Consider the following 26,467-nt stretch of genomic DNA (forward strand, 5'->3'; position numbering starts at 1 on the left):
GTGTTTTCATTATTATCCTATCAGTGGAATTTCAAGCATGAGGAAACAAAAACAAATCCAGTCCTGCATTATCAAATTATTGTTTTGTATTATCAAAGTGTGCCAAAGTGCACATTGAAAGAGCTGAAAGTCTGTGGACTCCTCCTAACTGAGGGAAACAGCGGTCACAAATTAATGACATGCTAGGTGGCAGATTTTTCGGCCAATTTTAGCTATTCATGTGACACAGATTAGCACACAAACAATGTGCTAAAATCCCAAATTAACAGAGTTTGGTACATTTCTGTGTGGTTGCAGCAATGCCAGAAATCACCCTGTGTGTCAGCTTTATAGGAAATAACCTATTAGACGGATGACCTTGACAAAGTTATGAGAAAAGGCGCTATATACATAATGAAGCTCAGTATTAACATTAGTCTGTTACAGCTGTTACAAATATTCCTCCTGGTGTTCACCCACAATCCAGTGAACGCACAACACCCCACTCCCCCCCCCCCCCCCCCAAAAAAAAAAATTGGACATCACTCAGTGAAAGAGTGGGGTTTCAGTAAAACTTTAATATGATGCAGTTTTGCCAGGAACTCGGTAAAAATGGCTTTGTTTCGTCCAGGAAGTCTTTCATCGCCATCAACGCAGCGCGGCCGAAGTAAGCCCCATTGGCTAAAGACGGCAGACAGGCCACTGCACTCGCCGCTGTGGTAACTGTGGCAGAATGCGGCAAATGCAAGAAGCGGCACGCTTTCTCCAAATACCGCCATCACCATAGTAACATAACGTATGTAACCAGCGGCAGCAGATGGGCAGGCGTCGGCCATGGCGGTCGGTAGGGACGAGCCTGCAATGCCCAGCGTGACAGAGCAGAGGCCGCTCCTTTTAGGTTTAAGCCCAGTGTTGACATCGATCACAGGGAGGCTCTGACACGCTGGTGTTTTTATCGGTCCCTCTGTGATCACTGTGGAATGAATAATGTGCCTGTAGCCCGTAGTTGGGATTGGTCCCCCGTACACAGTATTGCCATGGCTGCGGTTTCTATTGCTTTGACTTTGATGAAAGCTGACAGTTAGCGATGCTTGATTTGGGCATGCATGTGCAGTGTGTATATGAGGGCTTTCTCATGCTATTGTCACCATTGTCACAGGATTAATATAATTGTATTTGTTTACAGAGAGATTTACGCATTTACCATCTATTATAAGAAGTTAATGTTGGCTTTGGCTTAGAGTAGTGGTAACCAACCCAATTCCTGGAGATCTAGCATCCTGTAGGTTATCACTCCAAACCCAAACAAAGCATACCTCATACAACAACTAGACAGGGTCTTTTGGGGTATTTGAGCGGTCCAGAGTAATGATCCAGTCAGGCTGGTGCTGGACTGGCCCTGGTCCATTATTGAAGGATCCCTCTGTACAAATTTTTATCTTCACTCTACAGGATCCATCTCACTGGTGAGCCACAAACAAGCTCTTGAAAAACTGATGTCAGGTAGAACACTTTAACACTGCTTGAAAAAAATATCCTTTTTTCTTATCTTTCTTTTACCTTCCAAATACTGGACCAAGTTTGTATGAATATTCTGAGCAAGATACGTCTCCATGGAGACTTATGACAAGGTATTGATCCCCACTGGATGGCGGAAGGCGGGGTCGAGGGTAGATTTAGCACCTCGGCAGCGGGTGCGAAAAGGAGAGCGGATTAGCAGCGCCAAAGCCGGGACAGAGCCGGGCCTGTCCCCCTGCCAAGGGAGCGCTGGCTCCGCTGCAGCCGCCAGCCACACCTCAGGGCTGGAGGAACTTGGCTCAGGGTTCGAACACTCTGGCTGCATCCCCCTGCTGCTTACAGGAAGCGTGAGAAATGCTCCACCTCCCCTGTCTCCTTCTACCCCTTTGAAGAGTAGGCCTTTGGAATGTTTTTTTTACAACATTCTTAAGCCAGTGTTCTAGAATTCCATTGCATTCCGTTACCAGTAGTGATTGTGACATCAGCATTAGAATGTCCTCTTAAGACCATTCTAATCACACAATTGTGATCTTGCACATTAATGGGTCAAATCCTTAAACCGTTTTATGAATGCACATTTACAACTGAGTCCATCTAAAGATAGTCTGTACCTCAAGAAAGTGTAAATAATTTACTAGATCCTCAGCTTGGAAATGACCTAAGAGTAAAATAGGAAATAGTATTGTTCATTGAAGAATCAGAGAGCTGGCTTTGTCTGTTCTTGCTGTTGCTGAAGGGCTTGTAGCCAGTGGAGTTTCTGTGGTTGATCGTCCCAGATTTTGGGATTGAACATTGACTTTTATTGGCATTCGAGGCTCCGCCCTTCTGTTGCTTTGCACTACGGTGCAGCGGTCACATGCTGTCCCCCCCGGCTTGACCCCCGATGTCCTCCCCAGCGACCCTCAGTGAGAGCGCTTTCAAGAGGCAGGCCTCGTCTAAGGTGCTGAAGTGAGGAGATGAACGAGCTTTTAAAAATAAATCCGGATCGTCAGCTTGCCAGTCTGCCAGCCAGACCCATTTCAGTGTTATCGCCTCTCTCTCTCTCTATTTCTCTCTCACCCTCCGAGCTCCTGTTTGGGACAGTCACATAAGAGAGCCGGGTTTCGCATTGCGTCATTACTGATTATTTACAGAGTGGCTGATCTCACTGGTCAGACACTCAACCCTCCCCTACCCGCCTTGCCCCTCTCCTAGGCAGCAAGGTGTGGAAGCAGAGATCACTGGAATTGGGGGGGGGGTAGAATTGGTAAGAGGTGCTGCGTGATGGCCACAGCAGCCACAGAGGGTGGTGGGAGAGACTGTGTGCATGACACAGCGGAGCACAAAATGTCACAATGTTCACGCCGACACGCTCGGTCTGCGACGTCACAAACTCTGCAAACACCCCCTGAAAACCCTCTAATCTGCCGGCATGTTTCAAATATGTTTCAGCAAAAAAAAAAAAAAAACAGGTTTGTGATTTCTACTGTGAAATTGAAACTGGAGTCCATGCACAAAAAAGGAAATTATTTTTGGCATCCTTTTCGAATTAGCTATTTTGTGTCTCTGTTTTGTTCAGTGTTTTTTTTTTTTTATTGTTGAAAGGTTTTACAAAAGTACATTTCATGGTGGATTTCATCTATGCCTAGTCCTATTTAAAACTCTATATTACTGCATATAAACAAGTCTTTTGGTGCTCAATGCTGTACACAGCCTTTTGTATATTTTCATGTGAATATAAATGAAAATTTTCTGCCATGTAATTCTACAAGTAGTGTTCAGCTTCTTTAACATATTTTTATTGTTTATATTTACCCTACACAGGATACCAAACTCCAGTGTGATTGTCTGTATTGTCGTTTCAAAAGGAATTACTTTTTGCATGTATCAAGAGATAAAAAGACACAAGTCCTTGGCATTTCAGCACTTACAAGGATGTGATAGCTTTCTTCTCTAAATGGAAGCAAAACCCTTATTGTAATTGATGTCTGTGCGGAAAGCATTTACAATGTGTATTAAGGACACGTGAAGCAAATGGGTGAAATTCCTCCCCGCTCTCTCTACAGCTTGAGAGTGTTATGTAATACTCATAGTGATGCCACATACGAAAACACTGTGGGGAGTCTAAGTAATCTTACACCAAAGGGTGTGTGTGTGTGTGTATACATGTTCTGTGTGCTTTTCTGTATGTGTGTGTGTGTGTGTGTGTGCTCTCTGTGTTTTTGTGTATGTTTCTCTGTGTGTGTCTGTATGTGTTCAGTGCCTTTTTGTGTATCTTTTCTGTGTGTGTGCATGTGTATGTGCATTCATGTGTCTGTGTGTAAGCATGTGTGCGTATGCATGTGCGCCTGCCTGCCTGCATGCATGTGTGTGCACATGTGTGTGTGGGCGAGCGCATGTGTGTGCGCATGTGTGTGTGGGCGAGCACATGTGTGTGCGCATGTGTGTGTGGGCGAGCACATGTGTCAGAAGGCAGAAACACTCAGCCAGGCAGTGCTGCAGGCGTGGCGGAGGTGGAAGGGGAAGCGCCGTGACAGGGAAAGAGTGGGAGGAAGCGGAGGGAGAATATGAAGGCTGGCTGTGTCCTCTCATACACAGGCATTCAGTGCAGACGCAGGCTGACACAGGCTGTTTGTCAGCTGCACAGGTCCTGTCATGGTAAACACAGAGCGGCCAGAGCAGTAATGCCAAACACCAGGATGCTTTTTCTTAGGAGCTGGACGATTATGGTTGGTGTGAATATGTGCTGCCCAAAGGATACTAAATCGAAGAGTGTGTGTGTGTGGGGGGGGGAAGGGAATAAGTAGCTTTGATAATCTAATTCACCGGAGGGTGTACAGTCTAATTTTTTGATTACCTTTCAAGTTCAGCCTGGAAATTGATCTCCCAGATAACACATATAGGCCTGGAGAAATATTCTCTGAATTGTTTAGGTTTATTTATTTCCTATTGCAGATGCCCTTGTGTGTGAGGGGGTGACTTTGATCGCTCATTAGATACAAGCCATTTACACAGCTGGTTATTCAGTGGAGCAGCTCTGGCAGAGAACCTTGCCCAAGGGGATAGAACTACAGGAATTCTCCTGGATGCTGCCACAGTTCTCTAACCACTGCACAACCAATTTAATGATTGAATCAGTGCCTGTCCACAGCTTCCACTTTGACCAGTAAAAGTAAATTAGCTGGGTTTTTTTTTTTTTTTGGAGGGGGGGGGGGAAATTGGTGCAGCAAATATTTAGGTCAGCTCAGAAAAGTTAAGGAACAAAATGTTCATATTGCCATCCACTCGTCCCACTGTTACATGGAAAGACTACTGGCCGCTACCATGGAAACGTGGTCAGATACATGGAGGAGCAAGAGTAGCCTTACCTGAGGGACGTTTAAAAGTCAAGGGGCCTTGCAAAAAGCCTGTTTACACTTATTTAATCCCCCCAAAATATTTAAAATGTACCAAGGGCTCTACGAGAGCAACCCAAGGAAAGTGTCTGGTTGGACGGCACCAAGCATTTGTAATGCAACCTCTTAAAGGAAGTCGACTTGTGCGATTGATGTGTTGAACTTTCCATGCAGTTTCTGGACAAACTGTGACTTTACTTGGTTGTTCACAGTTGACAGCCTCTGGAAAATTCACACAGTGTTTTTCTTTTCTCTGGAATAATATATGTCAAATAAATATGTTTCAGAGCTTATGCTAATTTCTCTCTTCTGTAGGCCCTGCTCTGGCAATATCCCAACATCCTGCACCCAGCATTTCCATGTAAATATTGTGTTCAGAATTGAGTTCAGCTCAGTCACCAGTAAAGGGGTCACAGAATCATTTTCTCCTTTTCCCCCACATCTATCTCTAATATAATTTTTCCTTTTTTTTATTTATTTATTATTGCCTGCGGAATAATGTTCTGTGTAAATCTCGGTGTGACACCACCTGACTGCAAATGGCTACATACAAAATGAAGATTGATAGCGCTTTGGCGGGGTTATTATTTGACCAGTCGGTGCTGATGTCAGGGGGAATGACAGAGCAGCCCGGGCCTCTCCATTAGACTGTACCGTAGATCAATAAGCTGCTCCCTCCAGCTGCCTCAGGGCATCAGGCCTGACCGCTGAAGAAAACAGGAAACGGGGAATAGGTAATAACCTGCAGGCCGTGGAAACGGCATGGGAGCGGTACAGTACACTGTGTCAACTGTGGGTGCCCCTGTGTACAACTGATCTATGATCAGTAAACCCTCAAGTTTTTTAAACGGTATCCGTTAATGATAAAATTCTGATTATGATCTTGGATCAGTCACAATGAGCTAAACGTGCCCACTATGTTTTCTGGCAGGGGATGGTTAGATAGGGCCACTCCCCTCATAAACCAATGACTTTTCTGATACTATGGACATTGAAAAGAGTTTATCTGGTCAGCTCCTGTCTATAGTACTGAGCGGCCCGTAAGACAGGGCTGCCCAGCCCTGTTTCTGGAAGTCTACCATACTATAGGTTTTCTCTCCAACTCTGACAAAGCACACCTCATTCAATGGCTATAGATCTCATTAAGCTGCTGTGTAGTAGTATCAGGTGAGCCAAATTAGCGTTGAAATTAAAACCCACTAGGACAGCAGATCCCCAGGAACAGGGTTGGGCAGCCCTGCCACAAGGTATAGCAGTCACTGGCTCACAGGCCGATGTGTCAGCGGTGGGCACAGGCTTCAGCTCAGAGCCTGTTGCCTGAGTGCAGGTGGCACAGCGGGCGAGGCTGCCGTTTCCAAATTTGGGAGGAAAAAATGGAGGAAAGAAAATAGTTTGTCTGTATGGGAACAGACCAGCCCCCCCCCCCCCCCCCCCCCCTCCACCCTCCGAGGAATGTGCTAATGACACCCACATGTTGCAGATGGCAGCATGTCCCGCAATGGGCTAAAGACCGAAACGGGACTGCGATAAGCCAATAAGTCCCCGTTGATAGGAATGCGAAGCCTTTTCAGGAGCTGAGAGCATGTGAGAGAGATGGAGATAAGGCAGTTATTTTCCCGTGAAATTTATCGCCGCTCTCCTGCATTGCATTGTGCTTGAATAACTGCGGCCCCCGGTGCCAGGGAAGTATATTTAGCCGGACGCGAGATAATTAAAGACGCTGGTGATGACCTCATCGTGGCGCGCGCTTGCCGCCGCTGTATGGCCACTTCGTTTGTGCGCAGAAGCATCCGTGAGCGCGTCCGTCGCCCCTTCGGTCACTCACCGCATACCAGACTGTTCCACGAGCCCCCCGCCCTGCCCCGTCCCCATTCGCTGTCTGCGGCGATGATGAGAGTCTGGAGTCAGCCGAATTGATGATGGCAGCGTTAAAAGGTGCCACTTGACCGACGCGGTGTCTTTTTGGGGCGAGATTGGGGGGCGGATTGCCGGCGGAGACAAAACAGAACCCTAAAGGTCAGCCATCAAAAGGAGTTAAATTTAGCGCTGTCGACCTGTACAGCAGTACAGAGTGTCTGTACCGGGAAGGGGGCGGGGCTCTGCGATGGAGCCATAATAAGAACCGTTCTTAAAGGGTAATGATGCTCTACAGGGTGCATGAATGCCTTATCAAATGCCCCATAAAACAGTATTAATAAATGACAATCCCTGGCATGGCCATATGTAGACATGTATTAAGTATTAAACCATGCCCAATAATGTCCACAGAATAGCTGTTCGTTCATATTCAGAAGGTTTCAGAGCATCATAACAGAGTGCTACGCTCTGAAAGATAGTATTTCAGTGGTATATTGCAGTTTATAAATCATTGTGAATGCTGGGCGTTAGCTTAATGCTTGTTCAAAGGATAATTAATGTTATTATGTAGCCTAGAGTCAGATTAGATGTTACAACATGTATTTAAAACCCACTGAATAAAGTTAAGAAAAAATATCCTAATTGTATCAGCTCTCTGAATTTTAGGAGGATTTTTTTTTTTTTTACATGAGAGCTTTCCCTCCTTTTTATCTTTTTATTTTCTTGAAGTCATTATGACTTGTGAAGTCATTGTGATGCTGATATGCTCAGCAGACTGTTCATAAAGGCCTTCACAGTAAAACCCTGTAAGAATTCATGAGGTAACATTTGTGTGGCTACTGTAGTCTTTCTCTGTCAATCCATTGCTTTTGCCACCTCCCTGTTTTTTTCTGTGACAAGTGGTTACTCTTGTGCAAGAATACCAGCGACATTGCTAACACATGGACATGCTGAGGGCGGTAACTAGAAATGCAAAACGTGCTATCGGTCATTGAGAACCTTGTGAACATCAGTAGCGCTCTTAAGCAAAACGTTCTGTTCCTTTCAGGCTAATGACATCACAAGGACATGTCAACTGACCAGCAGTTAAATAATCTGCCAAATGGAGCACAACTGAAAAAGTTTAATAAAAATGCAACTTGAATGCAAATCATTATTTAAATATCTATATTTGACTCAACTCTGTTTTTGCTTTATTATGCAATGGTTTATACTGCCAGTAATTGTATTTACAATGCATTGTATTTATTTATTATATTGATCTTTTCTGTATCTCCATTTGCCCTAATCAAAACAATCAGTGGAGGCAGTATTGGTGGTGTGTGAGAACCTGATTTTGTGTCCAGTTTAATATCCCTTTATATCATAACTGTTTGTTTGTTTTATTGTCTGTGTCTACTTAGCAAATCCCCAACTGAGATAATAAAAACTGACCTGACCTGAGTCTGCATCACACAACTTCCCTGCTGCTCCCTGTCCTCAGTCTCTTAATTTAAAAAAAAAACAAAAAAACTTTATTGTTTTTAAAGTTGCGCAGCAGCCCAACGTTGTGGTTTGAATGGCAAACTCACAGGGGGAGAGGCCGACTGGCTTTTCCTGCAAGCCACACGGGAACTGCATGCCGTTGGCGTGCCCACCACAGACACAGCGGGCAGCGGGGGCTCGGGGGCGGGGGGGGGGGGGGTGCGGGGGACGTCCGGAACGCACGGTCCGTTCTGTCCCGTGAGTCAGTGTCACTCACAGTCTCACAGACGGGTGGAAAATGCCCCATGGGGGGAAAAACAGCTGTAATGCCACTGTGAAATCTTTTTCTCAGGATCCATCGCTCTTTCAGACCATCTCGCTTTTCTTTGATCCCCTCTTTTTCTTTCTGTCTCTCACTCTCTTCCACTTTATTTCTCTCACTAGCTCTGCTCTTTTTCAGCACCAATCTCTCTTTTTCTTTTCAGTCCAGTTTTTTAATTTTTTTTATTTGAAGGCACTTTAAACTGTGCTCGAAAGTCCACTGGCAAACTATGAAGAAAAAACATGGGAAACATGGGAAAACTGGGAAGGTTGCTACAACACACACCAGTGTGACAAATTAATCGCACATACACCATTTTAACCTCTGAAAGTTTTCTTCTTTTTTTTCTGAGTGAAAAATGATGCACTGTACCAGATCACTATTGCAGAATCAATGAGGTTGGGGCCTGCACACAAGTTTTGAAATCAGGGGGGAAAAATGCATCATAAGTAAAAGGTTATTATCTGTTGTTGGTGGACAGTCCCTCGTTGGTCATTGATGCCAACACTGAATAGGAACAGGCTGAAAATGTCTAATAACTTCTCCACATCCACTTACAACTAAGGTGATCACAAGAGCAATTTTTATCACTTGTGGGACCCAATGCATTACACAGCCCAACATGTTACCCCAAAGGTTTTACTTTAATATATGTCTGGCAAATTTAGCAGCAAATTCGCAGCAAACAGAAGGGAAATTAAGGGATCCAGCTAGGGCACACCCATAATGTATGAACTAGTGCCTAGCAAGGGAGTAGACAACAGTTCAGTGGCCATGGGCCTTATAGTAGCCTGTACACTAGCCTATAGTTTAGCTTTGTTTTTTTATAAGTGCAGTTTGTGGTCATGTAATTTATTCATTGGGCAGATTGGGGCTGTGAATTACCCAGCATGCAGTGCTACTGGACTGTAAATAAGTCACTCCTTTCTGGAGTGGCAGATGAATGTTCCTGACTCATTCAATTATTTACGGGGGTCCCTGGGGGCCTCTGTCAGCCAAGGGCCAGTGCACTGGAGTCAGGTACCACACAGGGGCCTGGACCCCCCAATTCCATCAGAATAATGAACCAACTGTGCGTCTAAGAGGTTTGGAGAAAACAAAGAATGGTCCATGTGCATTGTGGAAGTTACTACTTAGGATGATGCTTTCTGCCACCATAAGACCAGAAACAATCTAATCTATGTAAGGGGTTTCCTTTCTGTTCTGGTCCAAAATGGCAGAAAAAACTAAAACCTGGGGAGCCTTTGAGCAGCTTTTGTACCACTGAGTATCTGGTGTTCACGTCTGTCAAGTTAGAGAGGATTCTCATTATGGGCCACACACTTTGTTTTAAAAATCTAATATTTGATGAGGTTGAATGTGAGATGAGTTCAGTGTATGACTATGACTATAACTCAATTCACAAACTTTAAATCTGAACTGTCTAAATGGTTCAAAGTTCTACAATTACAGAACATTTAAAGACTGGTCTAATGTAAGTGTGTTTTTGCCGGTGGTTTGAGTGATCAAGATAACTTATACATTTGTATATGCAAACAACCAATCGTTGACCCATCATAAACCAAATATGTCTTAAAAGGTAAATGAGTGTAAATACGTGCGCGCGAACACAAACACACACTTACTAAATAAACTAATGGATGCACAAATAAAGACATTCCATCCACAGCGCTCCAGGGGAGGAAGGGGTTTTGCGCTATCCATGGTGACTCGCACGAGAACCGGCCGCTGTCTCAGTGAACAAATTGAACAGTTGGTCGTTTCCATGACTACAGGAAACCAACGTTAAACCAATGAGCTGTCTGCAGTGGGACTGAAACGAACAGCCATTTTGCTTGTGGGGGCACAGAATGGCAGTAAACTGGAATAAAACCATAATTTCTCTGGGAACGGGACAGGAACGCGAGATGCCGAAAGATATCTCAGAGTGACCAGAATGGTCCAGGGATGCCAGTTTGGAGGTTAGCCAGTGACTATCCTGCGATTGCGCCGCATATAGAATGCAGAAAAAATGTGATTGTGTTTCTTCCCTTGTTTCAAGGTCTGCCGCGGATCTGCATTCTGTCTTATGAGGAGACAGCTTTACTGCAATGCTATCTCAATTGGTTTCGAACTCCGGGGGAGAGCAAATGACCCGAAAGAAGGGTGTTGCCGAGCACTGACACTGTTTACGTGCGTTGTTGCTTTTTTTGGACAGACTGCCAGAAGAGGGGCAGGTGTGTGGTTTCAGTCGGCTTTCCACTGTCGGTGGTGCTGGCTACCGAGTTATCCGCGGTCCCCCCGTCTCAGTTTCGCGTGGACTTAAATTTCAACTGTCAGAATCCTGCCTCCTTCCGTGGATCGGACGTCTAGATTGCAGGAAGATTTTTTTTGGATGACTCTGTGCCCCATCGCACTCTAGGTGAGCCGCGGTGCAACTAATATGCATCATACATTAGAATGTACGGTAGCTAAATAATATAGCCCGGCTGATTCTGGGAAATCCGCATTTCGCAGATGATGACCGCATATTCTGATTTGATATTGACACATAGTCGATTGTGTAGGTTCTTTTTGGGTAGACATTACGAAGATGGCTATATTAATAGTCAGCTACTTTGTAACGTTAAACCATTGACTTAATAACGCTGTCAGCGCAATTATATTGCCTAATGCAGTATTTAGGCACCAATGTTGTTATTTTGTAACCGGTTTAATAGCATCGATCAAGGTAGCCTACTCGTACTCACATAATCATTAGTTGGCATAATAGATTAAGTGCACTGCTCCTTGTGAATATTTTGTAAAATTTTATTTATGTCTCATTGTACAATTTGTACCTATATGAGATAACTATTGCTTCATATTTGCTGTGGATAAATGCTTTAAATAAGACCACTTTCTGTTATAATTTTGTGCTTAGAAAAAGCGCAATATTGCTTCCGTGTTAAAGTCGGAAATCTTGCTCAAATTCCTTCAGTGGTCAAGTCAGTTAATTTATGCGATGAATAACAGAGAATACAATAATCTGACCACTACTGCGACCTTCCACAATCTAGTATAGGCGCCTGTGCTATTGCTTCGTTGCGTAGGTCTCACCACCAATTGATTAACATAACAATCAAGAAGACTCTCACAACATATTTATTTGTGTCAGCATAGGCGGCGTGCCGAAGGGGGATTCGCTCTTTCCACTTTGTAACAAGCAAGTACATAAACTGGTTCAAATATTCATCGTGCACGTTTTTATACACATTATTCGAGTGAAGTGTGAAGTATAAACTGTTTTCTGTATATTAATTGCTTTTCCTCATAGATAACTAGACCAGGGGCTAATTTTATTGTAAAGCATTGTCAAATTCTCATCTGTGTGTGTGTGTGTGTTTTCGGACGAATACTTATCCGTTTGTTTCCCATTTTATTGGTTTTGCAATTTAGCGAAATCTGTCATTCCGCAAAATAAAGCATGCATACATATCCTCATAATTGCCAATACTCGTCTTGTCTTAAAAGGTATAGGTGTAGTGCATACTGTATAGCCTAGACGATACCGGATTCTGAAGCGATTCATAAAACATTGAAAGCTAATTGGTCTGTATTGAGATACTATTGAGAAACTATATAGTGTCAGTAGTTTACTGTATGGTCTATTTTAGATTAAGACGTAGACCAAATGACATAGTTTATTTTACCTATGCAAGTTAGCCTACTGCTCCATTCTGGGAATTGAGTAAATTATAAGCTACTGTCTTCACTTCACTTTGTTGTTTTCTCTGTAAATAATTAACAAATAATTTTCTTCTGCCATCGAAGTAGTTATGATCTGATGTAAGGATTACATTTTTATATGTGAGAATAATTAGGAGATAGGCTATGTCAGTTTGTTAAACTTTTATGCATGTAGTTGCGTGCATAGCCTATATTAGAGAATGCATTGATAACACAACATATAGCAAATATGTTCTGCTCTATGTGAGTAATAAAAGTGTTACAATGTAATGGTGTACAGTATTTTGTTATAAATAACATTTATTTCGACATGCTTTAAAATGTTTTCATCATGTGGTCATGTCTGGTGTTGGACTGCATTTATTTGCCATACAGTCCAGAGTAAAGCAGGTAGTTGGCATTTTAAAGTATTTCATCTCTCGCTACATTTTGCAGTGGTGATTATTAACCTTAAAAATGTGTTCTTGATTATTGTAATTTGAACAACTTTAATAGCCCATCTTTCCATTCGTCTGCCATTTGGACTACCCAGTCATAACTCTAGACTCATTCCATTGCTGCCAGTTCCTGCAGGCGCTGATGCACAGCTTTGTCGGTGAACTGCGCGACATAGCCCACACTGCTGATACAGGCGAGTCACCGGTGCCTTAATTAAGAAGAATCACCGCTGTCTCGCAAAGAGGCACGGAACGGCCTGGCAACTGACACCCTCCCTCCCTCCCTGAGTGATGCAGTGGCTAAATTACATGTTGCCTCCTGGGATGGGATAAAGGCACGCTTAATGCGCACTGCTACAATATGAAGAAGGGCCTCAGATATGCACCTCACTCTGGCCAGTATTCCAAATCCATTTGCAGGTACAGCTGGCCGTGGAGAATTAAAGTGTTTTAAATCTGATGCATAAATGAATACACAGTTCCCTCCAAAACCTCACTGTGCCAGCCAGACTATTACAGTACTTTATGCAATCTTATGTACCATAGCAGTTAAGGGGTTGGATAAGGACCCATCGTCCATTTTAATACCACAACCTTTAGATTGACTACGTCTTTTTCAGAAACACGGGTGCCTTTATGATGCATCCACAGCTAAATGATGATGTAATGAACTGAAAGTTCTTTGGTGACTTGCCATCAGCTTCAGCCAATTAGGTTCAGTTGCCCAGAATCCCGTGGCAGTCCCTCTGCCCCTTGAGACATGGCAAGCTGAAACGCATATCCTGTAACACATTCACTAATGGAACCTCATACCCGCCTCACAGTCTTATCTGAAGGGAGAACAATTTGGCCTTTGCAGAGGAATGAAAGGCTCTGGGAAGAGATTGTTTGGACTGAGTTCAGAGGGCAGACTCAGGCCAGTATTCAGCCGAGCAGTGCTCCTTGTCCTCAAACATTAGTATCGGTTCAAGCTTGTATCCTTGTTTCTTACGTACTGTTTATGAACTTAATCACTCGGCTCACAAGTCGCTGATTGGCTGCAGGAATCATCAGAAGGAAGCACCTCTCATTTTAAGCTGTTTAAGAACAAAGTGAATTACTGCAGTAAGATTGAATCTTGACAATAGAACAATTTTGGCAATGGCTGACAAAAAGGCCAGTTGGCTTTCAGAATTCAGTGGGCTACTAGGAATGTCTGTAGGTGTTAGTTTGCACCTGCTGCTTGCCAGTCAGGGAGTAAAAACAGGCAGGGATGTGGTCTGGAACGCGAGAGTGCAAGTGCATTCTCCAAATTTGTGAGCCTTCGTCCTTTCCTCCATCTTCATCTTCAGCTGACAGCCCCTTGGCGTTTGTAATTAGAGTGAGCTCTCCAAGTGACTGGGTACAGCGCATGGCCTCTGGAGCATGACCTTCTGTGCTGTGATGATTGTCATATTTGTCAAAAGATGATTGCGGCTTTTGGAGACAACATAATTAGCCCTAGCAATGAGGGCGTGTGTGAGGCGTGAAACACGTATGAACGTTTATCCCAGAGGGAAAAGGAAAACTCCTCAATTCAAATAAAGACATGCATGCTAGAGATATGCTAGCAAAAATCGTTCATCACAAAGTCAAAAAAGGGATCTCCTAATTCAGAAATATTCTACGTAGGGCTTTTACGTGGGCTGCATGGAAGGTGGATGTTTTGGCCCCCATTTCCTACCGATGTGGGACCTCTGTAATGGGCACCAGGAAACCTGTAATGCCGGGACAAAAAAAAAAAAAAGATGTAAAACCCTACCCCATTGCCTTTGGGGATTCTGAGTGATTTTCAAAAACCAGTAAAGGTGATGTCACTAGAACCATGCAAGCGCTTTTCACGGCTGCATGTGCTGTGCCTATAGAACAGTCACTGTGGCACTATTCTCCTTTTGCGAAGTGCCGGAGACAGGGAGGAGAAAGTGCTGCTTTGAACCTGACCCCAGAAGCAGCGGGAACAGCCGCTGCTGTGTCATCATATTCCAGCTGTCTTAATGCGCTAACCAAGTCTCAATACCAGACTCCACGGTGGGGGTCGCATTGCAGTAGTCGGGAAGGTCATTCTTTCTCATGTTACTGTTTATGTACGCTGCCCACTTCATACGGAACCCTGTAACGTTTACAGTAATTATTTGCTAAACTGCAAAGATGCCGAAGGAACAGTTTGCCCGTTGAATTTTTAATTGAGTTCATTTTGTTTGCTTTAGTAGAACAGGCTTCACATTTCTTGAATGAGTGAGGTTAACTTTCCCTTAAAATAAACAGAATATGTTGCAAGTGGTGGCAGGTGTAAGCGTGACCTTTGACCTGTGGCTGTGAATTTGAGCAGGGTGGCCTGGACAGGAGGCCTTGACCACCCCCCCCCCCTCCCCCCACCACCACCACCACCCCCAAAACAGGAAAGGTTTAATGACAGTTTAACACCAGAGCTTAGTGACTTGTCACGACCCCGCCAACTCCCCCTCAGGGCGCCACCGCCCCGCTGCAGGCTAAATCGACCCGGCCGGAGGCACCCTGGGGCCCGAATTTCAGAAGCCCCGCCCCCCCCCGGGTCTCCTCATCTGATGAAAGAGGCATCGCACTGAAGACAGCCACCTTTTGAACTCAGCCCCATTGGAGGACGTGTAAATCCCACAGTCGACATCAGTGGGGGTGAAACGCGGGGTGCGTTCGGATCCTGTTACCGGGCAGAGTCTAAGTGGGCTTAGGGGGCATGAGGCCTGGCAACGTGCGCTAAAGAGCCAGAAGCATCTCTGCGTCTCTGAAAGGAGAAGGAGAGGAAACGCCAGAGCCCGTTTGTCCTGACTGGTTCCTTTGTTTCAATGTGTTGATCTTGTTTGAGCTCATTAACTGCCTTTTTAAAAATTCGCCTTAGTTCCAGCGTCTACTCTCATACCACACAAACTCCAAAAAATAGTTTCATTTTAGTTTAAATACAAAGAATACCATTTATTATCCCATTATTATTGATAAAGTCAAGATACAAGCAAATGTTTCTTTTTTTTTGTTTTTCATACAAATGTGATGCTTTTTTCGTGATGCATTTCTGCCAAAAATGTATGCAGACAGCTTTGCATCAAGTAGCTTTGAGCTCGTTGAGATTTTCGAAATTGATTGGTGGATCCAGACAATATGAATGACTTAATGGAAAAAATGTTGTCGACGGACGTCCCACGGTTTGGAGGACGTGTGCGCTTCCACATGTGCAGAGGGCATTGCATTGATGCCATTCGCACTCGCGCGTGCTAAACTGGGGTGTGAATAAATACCGATCGCTCAATGACATAACCAAACAATGTATACACACAGAGCGCCATCCTTTTTATCCCATCTCTAAACCAGAACCCAGCAACAGCTAGCAGGCTCCATGTTCCAGGGCTGCAAAAATGTTGGCCTCGTCACGCTATGGGGAAAGATTAATGAACGTTGTCTTAATGTTTTACCCTCTGTGGCCATGAGCTGTGTGTGATATCGGCTGTGCATGTTCTGGTCGTCGCTTTTAATAACCCCTCATTTAGTTAGAGTGAGGAAAGTCAGATCGCATTTGAGCGAATAGCGAATCAGGTGTTGAAACTGTGTGTGGGAGGCGATGTCGACAGGGTCCGTCTAATCTGAGGTCTGAGGGGGAGTTATGTGGTCACACAGCGAGGGGGTGGGGCGGAGTTTAAATATAGCTCCGCATTTTGCTTTAAAAAGGCAGCGGCAGAGATTCGCCTTATTTGGTTCATTGTGCACCTTTCTGAATCACCTGTACTGGAGGGGGGCGGTTCACCAGTGAGGGGGGGCGCATGTGGTTCTCTCTTTGGAAACTTTGAGATGGTCTGCACTGTTTGACAGGAATACAAGTCTACCCTTCCCAGTCCTTTTCCCACTTAAATAACCAAGATCCAACCTTGTATATCATATTTAAATGATTAAAAAAAGAAAACAAATCATTGTAGTTACACAGTTATTTATGACAGGGAGAAAATTCAATTGTACATTTATTAGCCTAAAATCGAAGCTGTGTTTAATTAGTAGCTTGTAAACTCAACAAAAAGTGAAGAAACATATAGGCTATTCTAATTGTCTCTGAAACTGATACCTTATAGAAAATAAAATTTAAATAAAAGCCCAGCGGGGTTTTGAAAGCCGCAGTTCGGCTCCACTGCTAACCGCTGATTCCCCAAGGGCACATCGTCGCCATGTCGGCCCCCTGCCAGTCGCAGCATTGTAAGCGTCCGTGGAACGCGGGTGTGAACGACTGCGGTTTCGACGTGCCCCCCCCCCCACCCGCCATCCCCCTCCCCCCCTTTGTGTCACCTACTGTACGCGTTGACAGCCCAATCGCTGGGGCATTCCTCAAACCGCCGGGTGGTGGCTGCTCAACGCTGGGAAGGTCTGCACAGTAAGGTGTTCAGTGTTAGATCGACTCTTACGGAGTACATATGGTCCAGGCATTGGCTGTGCTTGAGCTTGAATTATGCGTTTGATTAAAGTCTCCCTCTCTATGATATGATAACGATGAATCAAGAAATGTCACAAGGTGATGGCCGTCTTTTCATTTTAAACCAGGTGCTTCCACAGATATGGTATAATCTATGAATATATGATGTCTTTTTCAGCCAACTCATTGCAAGTCCTCAGCAAGATAACGCCTTGTTGTTTAAAGATCTTCATGTGCATAACATCTTTGTCCATATTATGAACCAACAAACTAAAGAACCCGGTAAACTACAAACTGACTGAAAACTCAGTCTTGACATTTTGTAATACTGAGAAATTGAGAAAATGTGCAAAAATAGAGGTGTGTACAACAGACCAAAAATCCTGACTTGCTAAGGTGCTAATTAGTGCACGTACCATATGGCATGTTTTTTTTGTTTTTTTTTAAATCCGCCTCTTCATTCCCGCTCTTTGACATCCTGATGTTGAGAGACTTGTGAACCGGCGGTGTTCAGCCAAGACTGTTCCAGACTCCGCGTGTGGTGCGGTGAACGCCGCTGGCTTTCTCGGCTTGGAAATCGCTCGGTCGTGACTCATTTCTCGCAGTCCCAGTAAAAACGACGTCCAGGTTTTTCGGAGCGTCTTCACTTCCTGTCGGTGAAGCGGCGAGTTTCTGAGGTGTTGCTTGCAACGTTGCCGAGGCAGTAATTAAACCTTGCACTTACCTCACCGGATATTGCTCTATTGCCCCAGATAATTATCAATGTCTGGAAGCACAATATGTAAATGGAAAAAATGTCAAATGAGTCAGTTTACATATTGCCATCTGAATCTAAAAATCGGCGCGCAGCTGATTCACTGTATCAGAGGCTAGTTGTTCCTTGCTGTCTTACTGGCTTTTAAAAAATGGTTTAGCTAATACATATCTGCAAATGTTTTGCTCAAATTCTCATTGGTTTATAACTTGACTTTGTGTTTGCAATTGTGCGTCATTTTTAAATTCTAAAAAACTCAATTGTACAAGTACAAAACTGTACCTCTAAAGGTACTAGTAACAAGCGATTGTACCTTTCTAGGTACTGAATGGTACCTTTTTTTCTGGTAAAGGTACAGTTCTGTACCTTCAAGGGGTACTGCCACAGTGACAAGCGATTGTACCTTTCTAGGTGCTGAGTGGTACCTTTTTTTCTGAGAGTATAGCGTGGGAGCACAGGCCCTGTATCTGTGGTCAACGGCCAGTGATCTCCGCAGGATTTGATGAACACTGCAAATAACTGGAGCGCCACGCAGCAGCCTGATTTATAGGCAGGAATGCCGAGTCTCTCCTGAACACAAAAGCATCTGTCACACCTGTCCACTGTAAACGCAAAGAGAATAAAGAAAAAAAGGGGTCGGTTGTAAGTTGATCTCGTTCAGAACAGGGAAAGCTTTTCCCAGAACAGGCTTTACTCCATGTAGACTTTGACTTTGGTGAATTTAGAGTTATTAAAACCCCCCAGTCCCCATAAATACTTGATTTAGCTCCTCTTATTCCATACATTTTGTTCCATATGATGGCCAATTTTTTTTATTTGTTTGTTTTTTTTTGACATTGTGGAAGTGCTGCCTATTTTTAGCGTACCGTTATTACGCCCGGGATTACATAACAATCGCACAGCAGACTTACCCCGCGTGTCACAAGCTGACCCCCGACCCTCCCCCCATCAGCACGAGAGTAACGGATGAATGTCCAATATGAAAGCACTGGAGCGCGCAGCGCACTGGTTTACCGTATGAGTGCGGCTTCAGAGCTAGCGTGCTGTGTGCTAGCGTGATGTGCGGCGAGCGGGGCTGGGTGTGTTTATTCGGTTTGTTTTTGCGTGTGCTGCCGTTTGGCGGGAAAGGGTCCAAGCGTGGCCTAGCGAGTCTCCCGCCGCTGCGGAGGCGATACGTTGAGATGCCGCCGTCTCATCGCAGCCCCGAGAATAGCGGGGATAACAACAGCTGCTTTTATTCTGGGCCTGTTGAGGAGCGGAAGCTGTCGTTGGTGTTGTGCCGTTTTGTGCGTGCGTGCGTGCGTGCGTGCGTGTGTGTGTGTGCGTGCCTGCATGCATGTGTGCGTGCGTGTGTGTGTGTGTTAATGCAGAAGTGTTTCCAATACCATTAAACAATATCATCAATTCCCATCCTTGATGTTTCACAAGCTAGTTCGGAAAGTAATATCTGTGATGCAAATTGATACTAGCTTGCTTGGTAGATTAGGTTGTTTCTTAATACATTTCTGATTTCATATAGTCTATAGTTATCTAGCGTGAAGTAGCCTAACAATTATTGCCAATCATTATATCTATAGCTAAGGTTGTTCCCAGATCAACATAATTTTACGGCATAAAAGGCAAGTCATCTTGACATTGATGGCATAGTTTTTTCGCCATTGCCAGATGAGCACCACTCAAGAACAAACCTACAAGAAGTAGTGTGTGTGAGTTTATATCTGCAAGTTACAGTGACATCTGTGTGCACATATGACGCACTTGAGTGTGTATTTGCGTGCGTGTGTGCGTGAAGATAACCCACTGCCCAGTGCCTATTTGCCAAATATTATTACTCACTTGCAGTGAGTGAGTGATCAGTTCATCTGTCTCTCTACTGTTGCTTCCCCTGTGATATATAGAGGGCCTTCCTCCTTCTCTCTCTCTAGGAGATGAACGATCATGCTGTCAACAGCCTTCTAAACCTCAAAAGTAAAAAAAATGCGCAGAACTTATATTACGCTTGCTGTTGCACGCATGGACCACATACTGTGATGTTACGTTGTATGCACGATGACAGATCTGCAGATCTTATATCTGAGTACACCATCTGTGACTGGGGGACAGGTTGAGAGGAAACCCTTGAGAAAGAAACACTGTGTAGAGAAAAATAAATCATATATTATTTATTATTGATAGATTCTATTCTAAATGCGATAGGGAATAAAGGCTCTGTCTTCTTGAAGGCGTTATATGTATGAATCACAGCAGTTTGTAAAAGAATGTTCTTTTAACATTCTGCTCAGTGAACTCACTGTTGATTGGTTCATGATTGCATTGATTGATCACATGATTGCACACAGTGTGTTATTGCACGGCTTGCTGCTGGTTCATTTTCATCACAGAGTCTTAACTCACTGCTCTTGCGTGCAAACTGCAGTAGAGTACATAAAGTCACAGCAGTCTGGAGCTTGTGCAGGTATCGGGACCGGTGTGCTTGGTAAGGGAAGGAATGCCTTCAGTTCGGCCTGAGTATCTCATACAGGCTCCCGTCAGCGTCGGCAGTGACCGACACCGGAGCCAGGTTACCTCATCCTCACGGCTTTTCACCGGCGTTAATCTCAAAGTTGCTGCGTGCCTGACCAGCGCGTGCCCCGAAACGATGACACGCTTCGCCCCCGCGGGCGGTGTCCCGCCCATCGACGGTGCGCCTTGTCACTCGCCCGTCGGGACCGGGGGCGGGGAACTTTCCAGACCCCGCTCGTACGTGTCCGCGTCCGAAAATAGCTCAAAATAGGGGGGCTGGTTCCCTAAACTGTCCCCCCGTCTTCGCCCTCCAGGGAAGAGGAGTCAGACTTGGACTCGGATGTAAGCCCTGAGGAAGCGTGTAATCTCCTGGACAGAAAAAGAAGAAGAGCTTTCGGATGTTGGGGTTGCAGATGTCTGTCTGCTCAGATTAGTCGACCCGCTTGACATTTAATGCCTGGTAAGGGTTTATGTTCTCTCTCTCTCTCTCTCTCTCTCTCTCTCTCTCTCACACACTCTCCCTCTCTCTTTAATCTTTCATCACTCACTTGATTTGATACCAGGTGAAGCCTAACAATTTTTTTAGTCTGCTGGATAATTGGTGTATATCAACAGTGTAATTTGATACATCTAGTCAGTGGTTGATTCTTCCAAAAAGAAACTGATCTTTCCTATCTTTCTTTCTTTCTTGCAACTTGTACTGTACAGTATGTGTATTACAACCTGATACTCTTATAGTGTTGCGATTATAAGTCATTTCCAACTACAAGTGGATGACTGGATCTTGAGAAGACAGCATGTGATTTTTGAACGTACCAGCTTGCATAATTTCTTAATTTCTAAAATCAATAGTTTATGCAGCAGCTTTCCATTCTTAATGAGAGTTGTGACAGAAGCACATAATCATAAACTATTTACAAAACCACTTTCCCTTCGTTTATCCGCACGATTTACATTTCTGTAACACCCTTGACGATAAGTGAATGTAATTAGCTCTAATGGTTTATTTTAAAATCTAATTTTGCTTGGCACGCTGTCCCTTTTAAACCAAGCGGAACTGGCTGTGGTCACTGTCCAGCGGCATCCAGGGACAATCGACAGTCTCCCGTCTGCTTTTGTGATTCCAATGAGATCAAGCGTCGAGCGGAACAGCTTGCATTACAGTGACTTTTACTGTCCGCACTGCAACGCTTTACCGTGCCTTACGGAAAGAAACACGCTACTACAGTTGGGATGGCTTGGCAAAGGGGAGGGAGAGGTCAGAGGGGCCCCCAAAAAGAGGAGCGGATGGCACGGAAAACTGCAGCGTGGGCACTGAGGGGAACTTTTACGTTAAAATCCGCATTACCAGCTCTTCACAGCAACAGCAAACAGCAAACAGCCATAAAATGGCAGCGCTGCCCTCTGATAGTTGATTGTTTCTGGATAGAGAAGTCACTTCTGTAGGTTTAGGTCAGTCAGGGTGTTACCTGGGGGAAATTGTTTAAGCTTTTTTTTCCATACTTCTTTAAATTGTTTTGGAATTGTATGATTTTTAGAATTTAGTATGATAAACACATATCATATAGCCTATATTATTATTACTTGAGGAAAAAATGAAATCTAGTATCTAGGAAATGTGATAAATTCCTACACCAGGTGAGAAAAGTTGGCAACACGCTGATTGATTCACTGCTGTTTCATTCCCGGTCTCTGAAGTAGATAAACGTGAACCGAATGCTTTATTATTTCAGCAACAGAAATCACAAATGGCAAAGCACAAACCCAGGATTTCAAATTAACAGCTTTTTTTCTTCACAATGTGAAGGAAAAGTGTGAGCTGCTTAAAAGTGGAATCTTGTGTCCGGTTGAATATTTTTGCCGCTGGTATCCCTGCTGTTCGGCGGATCCTTCTGGTAGCGTTCTAAGTGACGTTCGCATTTCCGTCCCGTGCGTGTTGTATCGCAGCCCGCCTCTGCGAAAAAGCACGGCACCGAGGGCGTCGTGTGGCATTCCTGGGGGTCGTATCGGACGCGCAGAAATGCAGAGCGGGCCGAAGCCTTGCCCTGACCCGCTCAGCGCTGTAACGCGAGTGGCGCACCTTTGTGGCGTTTTTACGATGGGAACGCGATCGTGTTCCAGCCGGGAGATCCCGGAGGCGCGGCGGAATTTCACCTTGACCCCTCAGGCGCGCGCGGGGCGCGTTCCCGGGCCCCCCGAATCGCAGCGGTAACAGCCCCCCCGGACCCGCCCCCACCCCTCTGCCCCCTTTTTAACAGAGCACCTTTTGTTGTCCCCAGGAATGCGACGACTGATGTTTTTTTTTGTTTTTTCTTTTTCACTTTCGGTGACAAATAAAATCTCGGAGGCTTTGTTTACACAGAGTGCACTTGGGGAATTTGGCGTGTTTTTAAAAAAGGCCGGTTTCAGATCCAGCTCTGGCGTGGGCTTAGCACAAGGAGGGCATTTGTTTGTGAGGAGACGTGGTGTGGCAAAAAAAAAAAAAAAAAAGTCTAATCTCCACTTGAATGTGGATAGAAACACTCTTAAAAGCTTGTTCATGGGCTCAGAATTACAGGGCGTGCGTTCCTCTGGGTTTGTTTGAGCTCTTCTCCGGACCTTTCCACTTCCATTCAGCTGGTGCCTGTACTGTACACAACAAAAACCCAGTCTCCCAGAAAGGACAAAGACGTCAAAACAATGCTTTTGTAACTCTTGTACCAAAACAAAAACAAGCGTCTTGAGTTACGGTGTTCTTGCATAGCTCTTGCGGTGAAACTTGGGACACGGGGAGGTGCGCTCTCTCACGGGCATGTGCAGTCACATTACCCTGAGTGACACAACATTTTAGCACGAGGCTGTCACAAACAGCAGTATAGCCTTACCAATCACAGAGGAAATCTTTTTGTTTGCCTGCATGACCTGTATATTTGACTACATTTCCATCAAATGTCCATCAAATACTGCACGCCTTGAAACCTTATTTAGTGTGACATGTTATAAAAATAAGACGGCAAATAGTAACTTGTAAATTACTGAATTTATGTTCCATGAGTGACTGTCTGCATAGCTGGATCAGATAAACATGTCTAAAAGACTAGAGGATAGGTACTTTTTATACAGGTGAATTCTGCAGTTGGGATCTGGGTGTCCGTAGGGGGTTTACGATGGGGAGGATATGGCCTACTGTGTAGGTACGTAGCTGCTGTACCATCCTCGTGTGGTAAACTATCGGGTATCTGACAGCATTTGAAGCAGCTTTCGTATTAAAAGTTCCAGCTTGCCTTATTAAAGGGATACTCCGAAGATTCATCAGGGGCCTGGGCACTGGAACATTGCCTGACGTTTCCTTCGATCTGTCCAAACAGATAGGACTCTCGAGTATCGCAAGGATAACAAGCAGCCTTAACACAGAGAAAGTTGCTCTAATTGTCACCCTCTGTGAAACTTTCAGCTCATTTGCGGATATTATTGGTTTGTGTAGCGTTTCCTGGGTCGAGTCAAATGCCTTACCATGACTAAAGGTAGTACATCAGCACAGCTTCAGGGAATTGAATCTGTAACTTTCCTCTTACAAGCATAGTCCCATAAACCACCCTACTTTCCATAGTGGGAATGGGCTGCTTTTGCACTGGTATTATGGGCAATATTTTCTTTATCATTTTATGGAAACTGACAACAAATATAAAGAACTGTAGAATTTAGGTTTTTTTAAAATCTCATATTTGTTTTATCTGGAGTTAGTGGCATGTACAATGATGGACTTTTGTGGGGTTAAAAGGATGTTGTGTTGTGTTGTGTGTGTTGTCTTGCAAAACATACTACATTTTTGAAGTGTAAGCTTTCAACTCTCCTTGAACCGGTGAGCTCTCAGTAATTAGGCATGTCTAACCTTCGATTGAACCTTCTCAACAATTGTTGAGCACACTCAAACCAGACCACCATTCACGCAGACACCATTAACATACTCGGGGGTGTCTTAATTCATGTGGGTGACCCTTGCAGCCTCCATAAAGATTCCTTTCTGGAGGGGACCCTGATATAGTCCAAGAGCTTGTGACCCCAAAATGGGGAGGGGACCTGTCTTGCTTCAGTATATTTCTCTCGGCTCAACAAAGGAGCTCATTTTGCCCATTTGCCAGCCTTTTTCACTTCACAGTTTGGGGGGTTTTCAGATAGTAGTTGGTCAAGCAGAAATATGCTCCCTCATAGAGATCTTAGAAGTTCTTTTATGTTGGGGGGGGGGGGTGACTTGGTACAGGTTGAGTAGTTTGGATGCAGTCCCTAAATCTTCAATGAGTGAATTGATGATTTAATGTTTAAATGAGCGTTTAAAAGCTTCTTTGGTGGGAAAACCGTTAAGCTGGAATTCCAAAAATTTCTCTGAAAAGACCCCTGCATTTCTTCCCAGAGGTAGTAAAAGCAGGTGCCTGTTTAATGAGCTGGTGTTTGATCAGGCCGACTCAAACTCAAGGATGCATGACTCAGATAATGGTCCATTACAGGCCAGAGATACTCCGCCAGCCAAAAAATCTCATTAAGAGAGCGCTCCATCCACCTCTGAAAGGACAGAGTATGTAGACTCCTTTTGTTCAATAACATTGTAATGTGTATATATTCATGTCAGTGTGCCGGAGGTCAGAACTGCGGCTCCAGGGTGGAGGTGTCTGGGATATCATGAGAGTATTTTGAAGAATGTGTTTTGGGATGAATGCAATTTATATTACTAGAAAAGCTTTTCAAATTAACTGTTTCTTACAGCAAATTAATGATTTTGATTGGTTAAGAAAGTCAGTGACGGCCTGTGGTGGTGCTGCCCATTATGGGGTCCACATATTTTTTAGCGAGTATTACTCACTAAAAAATACAAGACTTGATTGGCTACAGAGAGCTGTGTAATGGAGCCTGTGATCATCTCAATGGCCATACTGTCACTTTTTCAATACTTATCACAGCAGTAGAGAGCTGCAGAGATCATCACTGCATACATCTCTTCATGTATGTGTCCATATCTGTCAAGCCCCACTGTGCAGGAGAAATATTACACCAACAAAGCCACCCTGCACTGAATCTTCAGTCCTGAGTATTGACTTTCACCTCACTGCCTTGGTACCGTGGTACTTTATATCTGTGAGATATCGATAAAAATAGATGGACTGATATGTAAGTACATCAGCTACGAATGCATCTTCCTCTGCTTGAGCGGTGAGAGTTTATTTCATACTTCACAAATACATGCGCTGACACGCAAAATCTTAATGCCCACTTAATCCCTGCTGGAACATGATCACGTTCCCATGGAGCCTAGTTTTCCTGCCCTTCGGTGTAATATAAAGACCGGTCAATAAACACTCAACCTTTCAGATAAGTAGGTAATTTTTCTGAGAATGTTTTTGTCTGCCTCCTGCAAGTAGTTGAATGATGTTTGTGTTGCTATTCACTATTTAGTCCACAAAGCCATTGCCCATGACTACTATTTTCTGGTTCCCTAAAATGACAGGAAGCTTGCAGAGCCAGTTCGGGCAGACCGCTTGAGAAGCACCAACTCACCGTCGGGCCACATGATGCTTACACGTTAATGGGAGGGTCTATTGAAATCGCCATCCTCACCTGTTTGCTCATTCTGCTATGCTGCTGCTATGTTATCCCTTCTGGTGCTTCCCAAACTTGGCTCGTTTATGCCTTTCAGGAAAGTTTTTGCACCCCTCAGCACCGCCCCAGCGTCCACCTGTGGGTTCTGCTTTTCATATGAGCCCCATTGAGGGGTGGGTGGGGGTTCGCAGTGGCCACTCCCTGTTATCATTTTGGCTGGCTTATGCAAACAGGTAGTGATAAGAGGCAGAGCCTCGATGTCGAAGTTGCATTCAGATTTAATCTCAATGAATATGGCTTAATTCGATTGTGAGTTGTCTGACTGAGCTAATGCACGTGCACCTAAAATATAGCGTTGGAATGCCATCATGGACAGACCTGATGCATTGTCGTATTCAAACACTTACCAAACATGGGGCCTGTGCAGCTCTGTCTTTCTCCCGAGTTCCTGCCTCAGGAGAAGGTCATTTTTCAGTGCGCTGGTAGCGGTGCGTTCGAAAAGAAGAGCCGTTGACCTCAGTGAATCCCCCCTGCTCG

The 26,467-nt window shown here is 44.5% G+C and overlaps 1 protein-coding gene across 13 annotated transcripts in view; it reads left to right on the plus strand.

Annotated features, from left to right (window-relative positions):
• sorbs2a (sorbin and SH3 domain containing 2a) overlaps nucleotides 1-26,467 on the plus strand; it is a 76,166-nt gene that overhangs the window by 1,636 nt on the left and 48,063 nt on the right. For 2 of the 13 annotated variants that reach the window (XM_035418780.1, XM_035418787.1), the window contains exons 1-2: nucleotides 10,266-10,915; nucleotides 20,674-20,819. The exons of 2 other annotated variants lie outside the window; for them this stretch is intronic. The gene's annotated coding sequence lies outside the window, so the exon portion shown is untranslated. Of the gene's footprint in view, nucleotides 1-10,265; nucleotides 10,916-20,673; nucleotides 20,820-26,467 lie in introns of those variants that run through there. 9 more of the 13 variants (XM_035418786.1, XM_035418781.1, XM_035418776.1 and 6 more) reach the window with 8 other exon arrangements.

The sequence above is a fragment of the Anguilla anguilla genome, chromosome 5 (genome assembly GCF_013347855.1).
Source record: "Anguilla anguilla isolate fAngAng1 chromosome 5, fAngAng1.pri, whole genome shotgun sequence".
Taxonomy (NCBI): Eukaryota; Metazoa; Chordata; class Actinopteri; order Anguilliformes; family Anguillidae; genus Anguilla; species Anguilla anguilla.